General features: G+C 34.9%; 1 long non-coding RNA gene across 1 annotated transcript in view; it reads right to left on the bottom strand.

Annotated features, from left to right (window-relative positions):
- LOC139085021 (uncharacterized) overlaps positions 1-12,890 on the bottom strand; it is a 64,037-nt gene extending 51,147 nt beyond the window's left edge. Inside the window, exon 1 of the long non-coding RNA XR_011542984.1 lies at positions 12,633-12,890. This is a non-coding gene — a long non-coding RNA (uncharacterized lncRNA). The remainder of the gene's footprint in view (positions 1-12,632) is intronic.
- Between the last annotated feature and the right edge of the window lie 381 nt (positions 12,891-13,271).

Genomic DNA, 13,271 nt, shown 5'->3' with positions numbered 1-13,271 from the left:
GATGCTTTTAACAGTGGTATTACCAGAGATGATTTTCTTTGGACAATTTTTTATGGTGACTGTGAATATTTAAACACTAAGAATGCTAATGAGGAGAGTTTTAGTAGCAGAAAATATAGATAAAAACAAAGGATTTTACTCTTCACTCAGTTTCTTGCTCACATTTGTATCATGACTTTTTCTTGCCATCTGTGAAACGCTAATACCAAATAATTTGCTTAAATTAAGTAAACATTAAGAGATTTGTTTTATAATAAATAATAAATGCAATAAAAGAGTTTATTAGCAAAGAAGTTGTAATTTATATTGGTGGTTCAGTTATCTCTTGCTGCCTAACAAACCTAAAATTTAGTGCTTAAAACTCAACTGCTACATATTTTTTTCATAATTTTGCAATTTGGCAGAGCCATCTGGTCCTCTCCTTTATGTGATTTGGTTGAGACAGCTAAACCAAGCATGGAGGATCCACATGGCTTCATGCATAAGGCTGGTCTCTCAGATAAGACGGCTATAATGCCAAGGGTTGGCTGGACCTATTTCTCTTTGCTTTCGTAGACACTCATTCTTCCAAGGCATCGTTCTCTCCATGTTTCTCTCACTAGCAAGGTAGTTGGGCTTCTTTACATGACAGTTGTTGTCCAAGATTAACAAAGTGTAAGCTGGCAGACCTCTTAGGTTTAGGCCTGGAATTGGCAGAAAACATCACTTCCAACATACTAAATTGGTCAAAATAAATCACAGAGACAGCCAAGATCCAAGGAGATGGGAAATAGAATCAATCTCTGTAGGAGGAGCAGCATATTCATACAGGAAAGGGAGAAATTTGGGGCAGCCATCTTTGCACAAGATACATCACAGTTTGTTAAAAAAATAGGCTTATATTCTTCAGCCGTTTGTTGGTCAAGTGGTCTTCAGTAAATTACTTAATCTTTCTAACCTTCAGAATTCTCAACCGCAAAAAGAGTCTAATGCTAATCTTTATTTCACAATGTTGTTGCAGGAATTAAATGAGATGATGTATGTACAACATTAAACACTTTACCAGTCATGTTGTACATTTCAATAAATGGAAATTATTATAAAAACATAATGTGCAATTCCCATTATTCTCCAAACCAATTCAATATAGTGTAGATTTATAAAATTTATTGATTTCAGAGAATAGTCTGGACAAGTAAGATTTAAGTAAATCACAAGTTTTCATTTTAGCTCTGAAAAAGTCTGTTTACATAACCGATTCCCTCTACAGTTTATATAATATCAAGAATAGTAGGGTTGAAAATTGCAGCACAGAATTGGCAGAGACATAACTGCTTAAAATACTTGCCTACATATTGCTTGGCCAGCATAATTGCTAAGTATTAAATTCAACCGCTAAACTTTTTTAGATGGGTAACTATAAATAGAAGAATTAAGAAGACTTTTTTTACAAAGATCTCCAGACATTATTGTAAAATAGCACATCAGAGATTATACTCACCTTTCCATAAACCAACTACCTCTTAATAAATTAATGTATACAAAGGATATGAAATTTTTCTTCTTACTAGATATACATTACATCAGAACACTGAGGTCCAACAAAATCAGTATAGAAGGATAATCTATTAAAATATAAGTTTATATTTTAATATATATTGTACTAGGACTTTCTACTGTTTCTCCCCCCAATCAAAAAGCCAGACTTTTGTTTTCCTTTGCCTCAGGGAAAACCAGATTAAAAGCAAAAGCTGCTTAAAAGCAATCTCTATTCCTGCCTGTTAAAAGCCATCTTTATTGAGAATTTTATGCTACGTGCCTTGAGTGGGAGGAGAGGGAAGAAAATAACAGAGTGAGGTGGGAGAGAGGACATTTCAGCCAAAACTGGGAAGCAGACGACGTCTGGGTTTTCTTCACTCTCGCACTGAACGTGAGGAGCAGCCTGAGAGAACAGAGAGATCCTGATCGTGCTCCTGTATAGGTCCATGTTTTTAGAGCATCTGTGAGCATCTAAGATGAGCTACTCTATGTTACACGGACAAGAAACAACACTGAGTTATCTTTAAATAAGAACTCACCATAAAGAAAAGGGACTGGTCGGGTGACTTGAGTGAAAATCCAAGGCTTAGATGATATTGGGGAAACTGATTTTGGCTCGGTGCAGCAGAAATTTGAAGTCCCCTTTCGGTAGGGGGACTTGTGCTTGGGAATGAAGGCTATGTGTGTTTGTGGCCTGAAGGACGGCATCTTGGATGTGGAGCACCTTTCAGCTTGAGCAGGGAAATGAATCAGACGGATATTGCTCCAGCAATAGGCAGCACCATCCAGGATTGCATCGACTAGTTCTCAGCAGCGGGATTAAGCGTCTGGTCAGATTTTCTTTTTCTGTCTGTGGTGCTTCAGAACAGGTCCTAAGCCTTCACGCCTGATAAGCCCACTGATTCTTTGATATTTTATTGGAAGTATGTGAAGGCTGTCAGAATAAAACAAGTGGACCAATTGCTAATATGGGCAGATGGGTTCCCAGGCATTTCATAGACCATATCAGCTGACTATGATATAATAAAATGAGTGTATAATAATAAAAGTATAATTTAAAGATAGTTTTATTACATAAAGTATAAAAATGAATTCTCCCTGAGTCCTGTTAATATGTACTAATTTTTATTTTCATTTGAAATTTGAAGGCACGGATATTAAAGAAGTTAGGTCACTAGCTCAAGGGAATACAGAGTGTGGCAAAGTTAAAATTTGAACCCAGATTTTGCAAACATCATGATGTATCCACTTACTTTATAACATTTATTAAAAATTATGTCTGATAATGGTTGAACTTGAAAAACTGCTCGATATCATGGAAAGTAAAAGTTGAACACAGTTTTATATCTGATATTGTCTAAAATAAGTAAATACGTATATGTGCATGTCTATGCAATAAGAAATCAAGCATTTTTCTATCAATTCACCTCTTTATCTTGAGGCAGTGGTACATAATAGGTACTTGATAAATGTTTGCGTTGTTAGATTACAGTGTATACAATTGTGTGTTATACAGATAAATGCCCTTTTGGCAGACTAGCAAGAAATATACAAATATGTTCCTATCAGTGTTTACATCTGTGTTATAGGATTGTAGAAATTTGTTGTTTTTCCTTTTACTTTTTAAATATTTTTCTTCAGAGCCAGTCCCAGTGGCCTACTGATTAAGTTTAGTGCCCTCCATTTCATCAGCCTGGGTTCAGTTCTTGGGCGCAGACCTACACTGCTCTGCTAGCGGCCATGCTGTTGTGGTGGCCCACATATCAAAAAATAGAGGAAGATTGGCATGGATGTTAGCTCAGGGTGAATCTTCCTCAGAGAAAAAAAAAAAGAAAGAAAAAAATTTTCTTCAGTGGGTGTATCTTTATTTTATCATCAGAATAAATATTTTTAAATGTAAATAAAATTACAAATCTTATATAATAAAATTATCTTATAGGATAAACAAAATAAAATTTAAGTATGTGAAAAAAATCTCCATGAAATGTCACCTAAATGACTGATTCTATGTTTAACACTAGAATAATTACAGTGGTTATGAAATTCAACGTATCTAACCTGAAACCCCCTATTGAACCATATTCTTAATTAAACAACATTAGGCAAGTAATTTAACCTGTCCAAAAAAGGTTCTTCACCTGTAACATGGGAACACTAATGTTGACTCTGCAGGATTTAGAGGACGATTAGAACTGTTTGTAAAAGGCTGGTTACATTGTCTAGTAGAAAGCTGGCGCTCAACCAGTGTTGCATATTCCTGTTATTTATGACAAAAGTTAACTCTTTATACCTATGATGTGTATGCATATATTTACAATAATAATGGATATGAAGACCTTCCTGAGATGTCTGTCTTGAGCTAAACAGTTAATTTTTCATTTGCTTAAATACTGAAGCATATGTTGTTTCTAAATGTGTGCTAATTACTGATTCAACATCCTTCACCAGCTGAAGCATCTGAAAAACTGGGTTTTGTTACTATATGAAGAAATCCCACTACTCTTTGCTATAAAACACCACTTTAAAAAATATATTACAAGCCAAAATCCAGGAATAAACATTTATAAGAAGACGTGGTCTGTTTGCATCATCACACATGGAAGTCAATGTCTCTATTTCAATAATTAAAGAGTCAAGTAGCCACATATGCTTATTTGAATGTTTAGAGCACTTAGCCGACTGTGTTATGATTTAAATATGCTCATGTGGTGAAATGGTTTACTTTACTGGCGCTCGTTTAATTGAACCTGACATTTCACATTCCTATGTATGCAATGAATTGACTTGGACTATGTGATTAATAAAATGTATCTAGTGTTTGCTCTATTTCCTATGCTTTTTTTCAAGGCAGAAAAGGAAATTAAATACCTCCAAACCTTTTCACCTTTGTGATTTTGTAACTTATGCTTTAGAAGAGAGTAACTTTCCTTTTTTTTCTTTTTTTTGTTTAACCTTCATTACTGAGCTATGCATATCAGCTGCAGCTCACATATCTCTTATGGGATAGAGTAATGTGCTATACAGAAACCAAATGCATATGGGACGTACCCATTGTGGTAGTTATAAGTTGTAAGTTGCAATGTTCTGGCTTTGAACTTCTAAGATTTCAGGCACAATTGTACCCTAATTGCAGGATTGTTTGGCTCTTTTTTTGCAAGCTTCAGGAATAATCAGATAATTATACCATAAAAAAGGAGACGCTTGCTGTTAAGAACATTACCAAATTTTGAACGTACAATATGCTTCTTAGCCAGATCTATATTCTCAAGTCCTTGAATACTTAAATTAATGGAATGTTAAAGCAGTTACTTGCTCTATATATGTGTTTTGATTTATGTAAGGGCTGATCTAGAATGAAGAATGGCCTCTTGCATCAGAAATAAGGATCAGATAAGCTCAGTTGGCAGATAATTCAGAGTTGATGAGCCTCCACTGATTAACAAACAAATAAATAAGCCACAACAGCGACAACAATGCATGGTAGCTAAATGGAGTCAAACATATTTAAGTATATGGAAGCAAAATACTGAACCTCTAGTCTGTTTTGGATGGTTGGACCAAGGAAAAATATTATTCTTCAGACTTTGTATACTATTATGAACATCAAAAGACATCCTGGATTTCTGAAAATTAATCTCTGCTGAGGATAGTTTTATTAATTGTGGTTTATAGTTTGAGTGATGAAAAATTGATTTCACATGTACCACAGCCACTTCATAAGATTTCAGAATGAACCGGGCATAGTTAACCAATTTTGTATGGTGATGAATTCCATTTTTCCAGGTTTCCTTGTCTGGAATGTCCTTTATCATTCTACTCTTCATCCTTCCATAACTCAGGGTCCTGTTAAAGTTCCACTACTCCTGTGGGATTTTCCTCAGTTATACTAACATTTGACCACCACTTCTGGAACTTTTATAACACTTTATTACATACTTTCTGCTTGGCACATGGTGGTTGAGACTCTATAAATATGTTTCCTTAAGTGAAAATGAACAAATATGCTTTTGGAATACAGGAAGAAAGTCATGTTTTGCAAAGTGCAAATGTGGCCTTGCTCAATAACTATTGATTGTCTTGTGCCTTTTGCATGGTGCACTTAAAAGGACCCAGTGTCGCTTTTGTGGTTTTTCTGCCAGAAATGCATGATCTGAATCTAATAATGAGAAAATATCAGACAAATCCAAATTGAGGGATATTCTACAAAATAAATGGCCTTTACTCTTCAAAAATGTCAAGGTCATTAAAGAAAGAAAAACTAAATTAATAGAAAAACTGAGAAACTGTTCCAGATTAAATGATATTAAAGAGACATGACAACTAAATGCAACAAATGAGTGGACTGGAGCACAGACAAGGAAAACAAATTTTTTTTTTAGTGAGAGAAATATTGACATTTGAATAAAGTATATTGCTTAGACAATAGCTTTATGTAAATATTAATTTCCTGATTTTGATAATTATTTTGTGGTTCTATAAGAGAATATCATAGATTTTATAAACACACATTGAAGTATTTAGGGATAAAGGCTCATCATATATACAACTTAATCTCAAACAGTAAAGGGAAAAAGAGCATCTGGGTGGAGAGTAGATAGAGATAGAAACAAAGACAGTAATAGACACAAAGACAGACAAAGCAAATTAATAAAAAGTTAACATCGGGATCTGTATAAAAGGCACATGGAAAGACTTTAAGCTAGTTTTTCAATTTTCATTAAGGCTCAAATTAAATACATACATACATTTAAGTATTAAAACATTGATAATAAGGCAAGCTAAGTTTCATATTCCACTTTGCTACTTATTAAATGTGACTAAGAAATAAATTGCTCTTCTTAAGTCCTCTTGACCACGTTAATGTCTGCCTCCAGGACAACCACCCACAGCGAAGTTTACAAACACAAAACAAAGAAAAGATAGGAACTTACTGATTTCACACAAGTAAGGCAGAACTGTAAATGGGTCAAAGACAATTCCAGGTCTATCTGACTTTGGTTGATTTAGTAGGTCTAGTTCAAGCTCGACTGTTCTTTTAACAGCCAGTACATCTTTGATTTAATATTTGTTTGCAAAGAAGTATATATTTCTGAATTTCCTAAAACATGTAAGCAAGCCTCATTTAATCACAGAATTCCATCAGATCTTAAGGGCTAATATTCCATAGAAATTCTATTTTTGGAATATTTAATTTTCATGCTATTTGGAATTTTTTTAATCCTGCATTTTGAATAGCTTTGTCTTTTTACATACACATATTTTAAAATAATAGCTTTCATGTAACAGTTACACTGTCAAAGATAATTTCATCATCTTTATCTTCAGTAGTTTATTTTAATTATAGTCCAGATTTTTATTTCTACACATCTCCACTTTTTTTAGATACAATATGAAACTCATAAAATGTTGGCAAAATTCTATCATTTTAAAAAGATCAATTTTTGAGAAGAGCTCTTCTTATAACCTTAAAAAAATACAACCTCCCAAAGCTACAGCTTTAACGTGGATAAGAATCAGAAGTGCAAGATCTTCAAACACATAATCTTAATAAAACAGTACCATTGATTTTCATTTGAAGAGTACATATCATTTGATTTTATGAGGCCTATGTTTCACTAATCATTTTATTTTGAAATATAAAATAAATTCTACCTTCTGAATAAATTATTCAATAAATATTATTCAATATTTAATTTAATAATTATTCAATAAATTATTCAAGAAATAGTTATGGCAGGCCCATTTATATCACTAGGGACATAGCAGTGACGAAAACAGTCAAACATCTGTACCATGATAAAATTTTCATCCCAGTGGGAAAAACACCAAATAAAGAAATTAATGATAAGTCACCATATTGGATGGTGATATGTTACAGAAAAAATAAGGCAGGGTAAGAGGACATGAAGTACAGGGGTGAGAGTTTCGAAATTTTCAATAAGGTGTTCAGTTTAGGCCGTTTTGAAAAGATGAGTTAGTCGAGACCTGAAGAAGGTATGGGGCAAGCAGTTGGATATCTCAGGAAGAACACTCTAGGCAGAGGAAACAGGAAACAAAAGAATGTCTAGAAGTTTCCATGGACAGTCAGTTGACTGGAGAAGAGTGAGCAATGAATGGGAAGAAGAGCAGGAAAGGAGGGACCAGATCAAACAAGGCCTCAGGAGAATAAAGAGCACTTGGGCTTTCACTCTGAGTGAGATGGGAAGATTTTGGAGAGTTTGCTGTTCAGTGACATGACATGAAATTTTGAAAGAATAAAAATTAAGAAAACACAGTCTGTTAAGAATAAACTATAGGAGGGAAATAGTAGGAACAGAAGGATGATAGTTGGTATAACTAGCAGCCATTGAAATAATCCAGGAGAAGCTAAATGATGACATGGTTTGGTGTGGCAGTAGTGGAGAAAACAGAAAGAGGTAAAAATATGTATATATATTTCACATGTAGAATTAAAAGAATTAGTTGACAGACTGGACATGGTGTGTAGAAGAGAAGAGCCAAAGGTGGTTCCAGATTTGGCCTGAGTAACAGGAAAGCTGGAGTTTCTATGGATTTTGTTGGAGAAGAGAGAGAGACAGGTTTAAAACGAAAAATTAGAAGTTCAGTTTCGATTACTTTAATTTTGAGATGATTAGATATCTAAATAGTGATCTCAAGGAGGCGATAAGTTACAATCAAGAAGACAAGAGATGATCGTGTGCTAGATATGAATTTGAGAGTTTGCAGCTCTCTGATATTCAAAGCCACAAGGCAAGATGAGATCACTAACTAAGTGTAAATAGGAAAGAGAATAAGGCAAAGGACTCACATCCTGGAACATTCCAGGAGAGGATAAGAAACCAGTCATGGTAACTGAAAAAGAAAGAAGAGGAAAATCAGAAAACCATTGTTTCCTCGAAGCCGGTGGAGTGAAGTGTTTCTAGGAAGTGATGTGATGAAATATGGTAAAGGTAAGAACTGGTTGTCTATTTGACTTAACAACATGGAGGTCACTGGCGACCTTGTCAGAGCAATTTGGGTGCAGGATCCAGGGAGATATGAGGAATGAGAAAGAGAGGATGGAGAGGGAGGAAATGTAGATAGAGAGTATTAAAAAAATATATTTTAAGACATTTATCTATGAATGCAAACAAATGAGGTCAGATTAATAAAGCTGTGTGTGCACGTGTGTGTGTGTGTTTATTAAGGACTAAAATTGAGCATGTTGGTTTCCCAGGGCTGAGTTAGATATAAAGTTATATGTGCTATTACTTTACTAGAGAGAATAATCCCAGAAAGTGAGGAAAATCAGAACTGAGCGAGGAAGGAGGAAAATGGGGCTGGGGGTTGACTTGACCACCTCTTGATATCAAACACGACTCATAGCTGGAGCTCATGGTATTGCCTCTCCCGAAGCCGAATGAATTATTATGTTTCAGGGCTTTCTGGTCAGGAGAGTAAGAAAGATTTTATCTGCTAGTTCCTTTTCTCTGTTAGCAAAATGTTTTGCAAGGTGTTAATTCCTCTGCATTTCTGGGTTGTGGGTGCTTAGCACCCAGAGTATCTTATAGTGTCCCAAACTTCTGCATAAAAAGGGACAGCCTGGGGTGAGAGGGAAGTAGTGCATTCTGTAACGCAGAAGATGAAGTTGGTTGGAGTCCATGCAGAGTTTGTGAACCCTGAGGTGGCTGAAGTGGGAAAAAATATCCAAAATTCTGAGACTGATGAGGGCAAGAACATCTGGTGTGACACATAAGAAAATATTAGTTTAACTAGTATTATAATTGATATTCTATATAATTTGTATCCTGATAGTAAGGAATCACTAGAAAGGAAATATTTGAAGATGCAAAATAAACAAAGGAGAATTTTTGGAGTGATGTGTGCGAAGAAGCGAAGCGTTTGAGTAAACAAGAAATGATGAATTCTAATGGTCTTAGATGGGAACAGAGAAACTCACCAGAATATATAGTCCAAAATGCAATTAAGTAAATAGATACAATTTGGGGATTTTGTGGCTTTTCTGTTCTGATTGCTTGTGTTTTCTCTTTGAAGGAGGAAGCAATATCATGAGCTGAGTGCCAGGAGGGGGAAGGAGAGGTTGAAGGTTTGGGGACAGAAGAAGGGGTAAAAGAACTGGACTAGACAAGGGGTTGTTGGGCAGGACCTATAGACTTAAATTTAAAGGACAGAAATTTAAATTAAGACTCAGTATGCTTTTTCGTTAGTCTTTAGCAGCACTTAGCTACATAAATGCAGGCACGGAGTGGATGGAAAGTGAGATTTTACTTTATTTTCTACTTTGGAAATACTTTAATTCTTCACAATTCTCTGTCTTTTCTGCTCTATGAACTTTAAAGATTTTATGCAAATATCTCAGCCTAAATTACTGTCACGATCTTGCATATCTACTCTCATTGCATAAAATGCTACAAATCTGCTCATTTTTTTTCATTTGTTTCCACATTATTTCATTGGCACCATTGGGCCTTCCACAGTGTTGCTAGGTTTAGAATAATTTTCCACTTTCCACTTGAATGGAATCTATAATTCTGTCACTTGAGGTTTCACTTATTTTCATATACCTGTATAGCTTCCGTTACAGTTAAATTAAACATATCTTACTTTGTAGGACAGGGAAGATATTTTTAACCACTAAATTATGATTAAAAATATCTTTGTAGGGGCTGGCATAGTGGCATAGTGGTTGAGTTCACACACTCTGTTTCGGCGAGCTGGGGTTTGGGGGTTTGGACCCCAGATGCAGACCTACAGACCACTCATCAAGCCATGCTGTGGCAGTGTCCCACACATAAAATAGAGGAAAATTGGCACAGATGTTAGCTCAGGGGCAATCTTCCTTACCAAAAAAAAGATTTTCATACTTCATTTTATGCAATAAAATGAAATGTTGCCAGAAATCATATTTGTCTTTCTCATAAATATCTTCACTCGTTCAATGCTCTAGGGTCCTTAGAATATTTTAATACACCAGAAAGTAAATGTGTATTTGTTTATATCTGATGGATCTATGAAACATATCTCAAGAAATTATGTAAAACTTAATTGAAGTTTAATTCTGCCCCTTATTTAACAGTTAAACATGTTGGTGGAGAAAATTAGATAGACAGGCAGATAAAATCAACCTCAGCTACACCATAATTTCTGCAAATTTGATGGGACAATCATAGAAGACATTTTTACCTAAATGGTTAATACTTCTCTATGGCTTACTATCTTTAACAGCTTCACTGTATTCTCTTGACTCAGTACTGGGGGCCCTGATTCCAGCTTCTCCCCTAATAATATATGTAGCGCATAAAATATTTCCAAAATAAAAAGGTGAAATGGAAAACTAAAGCTGTTATCTAGAATGTTTTGATCACATTGTCTACTTTCACTTAAATTATCTACATAACTGAGGCAAATGATGATATATTATTTCTACCTGAAGCAGGGTTTTTGCTTTTTAGTTTATCAAATGACTTTAGATCACAATCTTGATTGACATATTGGAATGTACCATTGGTTTCTCTTTTCCTCCTCTTTTCTTCTTAACTAAAATTCTGCTATTAATTGATTTGTCCCCCCAGTAAGAGTAATCATGCCAACATATGTAGTTCTACACTTCTAATCTGATTACTTATTGCCAAAATTTGTATCTGAATTCTACAGCAATAGATATTAGTTTCACTTGCTTCAATAAAGATATTCTTTGAGGGGCATAGATGAGTTTCGGGGACATTAAATTCACCTAAGCTTATGATTTATATAACGTATTTTTGGCATAGTCTGTTCTAACATTTTAGCTGCATCTTTAGCAAAAATATGCCAATAGAAGGAAATTTATGAAGCCACACTCCTGTCACTAGATATTATAGGATCAATCTTTGCAGAGTCTTTCTTTGCCAGAAATCATGAGGAAATAATCCTGTTCTATTGTCTTTCTAAGGAATGATAACTCAGACCACATAAATCTTTAGATAATGTGACAGAACTGGAGAGGCAAGAATTTCCCCTTGATTTTTCACTCATCAGCTTGAGCTAGTTTTCTCTGCAGTATTTTAAATTTATATTCAACTTAGAAATATTTGTTGGTTTTCAATATTTTTTCATACATTTCCCTCCCAATTTTTTATAGCTTTAAAGCCTCAGTGGTTTTATGGTTAATGGTTCACATAATTGGAAAAGCAGGTATTCTTTTTCTAGGATTTTTTTTTTTACATTTAATAGTGTCCTTTAATCTTCCCTTGTTTGGATACTATTATAGCTAAAACACCACTTAAAGTTGTATGACAGAGTTTCAAATTTTAAAACAAAATTCTCTATGAAAAGTCAGTTTAGGGTTCATAGTCAACGTTGTTACATTTCATATGCCCATTAGGTGAACACTCTTTCTAAAATTACTATAAAAATAAAATAAAAATCACCAAATGCAAACTAACATTCATTATAATATAGTTTTTAATATTATAAGCTGTGTAACTGCATGGCTAATTTTCTATTGCTATAAGTTATATTTATACAGTAATATTTAAAATTGGATTTGATGCATTCACACACAGACACACACATTACAATATACATATGTTGTAAATAAGATTACTTAAATTTCTAGACTTGACATAAGCAAAAGACTGCAATCTTTATTAAAATTAAACAAAAAGGATATTAAAATGTGCGTTATACTATCAAATTTCTGTTTTTTTCTTAATAATATATATTCTTATCAATTTAAATTTTGTAAGGTTTACCAGAAAGATATTAAGGTTTTCTCATATTAAAGTAATTAGAAGGAGAGAAAGATAGTGGAATAAGAAGGCCAGCACCCTCCTTTCTCCCAAGGAAGCACTGAACCAACAATAATACATGGAAAAATTTCCTTTGAGAGAAGTCTAAATACCAGTTAAGAGGCTCTTGCACCCAAGGCAAGCATGAAACCAGCCACATCAAAGCTGGTAGAAAAATTTGTGGCACCCTTTCACCATAGTGCAGCTATTGGCACAGCACTACATAACTGGGAGGAAATTCCCAGCTCCCAGCTTCTCCCTGGGAAGGAAAAGAAAAGATTGGACCACATGCCCAACGTTTTGACTTTTCAGGGAGGCTGCCTAAGCGATTGGCTTCTGTCTTACCTGTCTCAGAGCACTGATGGGATCCAGCGTACTCTAGATGCCTAGGGGACACTGAGAACAAAAAAGCCCAGTGCTGTGCTGCAACTCCTGAGGATGTGCAGTACAGCAAACAGAGGCTGAGACAGCTCAGTGGCCTCTCTCTCAAGGAGAAAAAGAAGAGTAAAGCGTGCGTTCAACATTTCAGCTTTTCAGCAGTCTGCTAGAAGAACTGGCTTCTGTCTCACTTATCTCAGAACACAGACAGAATGCTCTATGCTCTAGATTCTCGGGAGCTGATGCTATTAATGGAATGTCTATTTCCCCAAAATTCATACGCAGAAACCTAGTCTGCATTGTGATGGTTTTGGGAGGTGGGGCCTTTGGGAGGTGATTAGTTAACGAGGTTTGGGCCCTGATGAATGGCAATAATGCTATTAAAAAAGAGACCTCAGAGAGATCTCTCACCCCTTCCATTATGTAAGGACACAGCAAGAAGTCAGCGAATAATGAACCAGGAAGAGGGTTCTTAGCAGACACTAAATCTGACAGTGCCTTATTCTTGAACTTCCCAGCCTTCAGGACTATGATAAATAAAGTTTATTGTTTAAGACACCCAATCTCTGATATTTTTGTTATAGCAGCCTAAATGAACTAAACAGT

Source organism: Equus przewalskii, chromosome 8 (genome assembly GCF_037783145.1).
Source record: "Equus przewalskii isolate Varuska chromosome 8, EquPr2, whole genome shotgun sequence".
Taxonomy (NCBI): Eukaryota; Metazoa; Chordata; class Mammalia; order Perissodactyla; family Equidae; genus Equus; species Equus przewalskii.
Note: the sequence above shows the minus strand (reverse complement) of the source record. Positions and strands in the feature narration are given on the sequence as shown.